This window comes from Mizuhopecten yessoensis, unplaced genomic scaffold (genome assembly GCF_002113885.1).
Source record: "Mizuhopecten yessoensis strain PY_sf001 unplaced genomic scaffold, ASM211388v2 scaffold10697, whole genome shotgun sequence".
NCBI lineage: Eukaryota > Metazoa > Mollusca > Bivalvia > Pectinida > Pectinidae > Mizuhopecten > Mizuhopecten yessoensis.
The window spans coordinates 182,987-183,721 of NW_018408676.1; the positions used below are offsets into that span (position 1 = coordinate 182,987).

Below are 735 nucleotides of genomic sequence, written 5' to 3' on the forward strand. Positions count from 1 at the left end.
GCCAGCTCTAGTTATTGGGTCAAACTGAATGTGCCAGCTCTATAGTTATTACTATAGTATTATAGAATTAGCATTGTTTTCACACAGGACATAATTACTACTTGATATCTAAAAGGCAGGCATAAGCATTTGTCACCATGCGCACACATCAAACATATGATAACCGGTGTGACGGGTAATGCGCTTTTTATACCCAGCGGAACCCACTCTTTACCAAGCAAGTACATTCTAAATTGTCGGTGCTTTCTTAGATACGACAGCTGGAAGAGATTGTCACTGGTGAAGATCTCAAAATCAGAAACAAGAGGCCCAATGGGCCTGCATCGCTCACCTGTTATTAATCTAACACTTGTAATCTTAAGATTTCATAAGAACCTATTAAAAGATTTAAACATATGACGCCTCTGACCTTGATTGTTGAACAAGGACATTAGGTTGAAAGTGGATCAAGGTCATTCATTTGAACTAACATGGTAGTCCTTCATCCCAGTATGCTACAGGCCCAATATCAGTACCCTGGCCCTTTTGGTTATTGAGAAGAAGTTATTTGAAGATTTTATAGACATCTGACCCCAATGACCTTAAAAGTTGGTCAAGGTCATTCATTTGAACAAACTTGGTAGTCCTTCATCCTAGCATGCTACAGGCCCAATATCAGTACCCTGGCCCTTTTGGTTATTGAGAAGAAGTTGTTTGAAGATTTTAAGGACATCTGACCCCAATGACCTTGAAAGT

The 735-nt window shown here is 39.6% G+C and overlaps 1 protein-coding gene across 1 annotated transcript in view; it reads right to left on the reverse strand.

Annotated features, from left to right (window-relative positions):
* Window positions 1-735, reverse strand: part of LOC110461877 (ectonucleoside triphosphate diphosphohydrolase 5-like) — an 84,418-nt gene that overhangs the window by 9,604 nt on the left and 74,079 nt on the right. The gene's annotated exons all lie outside the window — the stretch shown is intronic.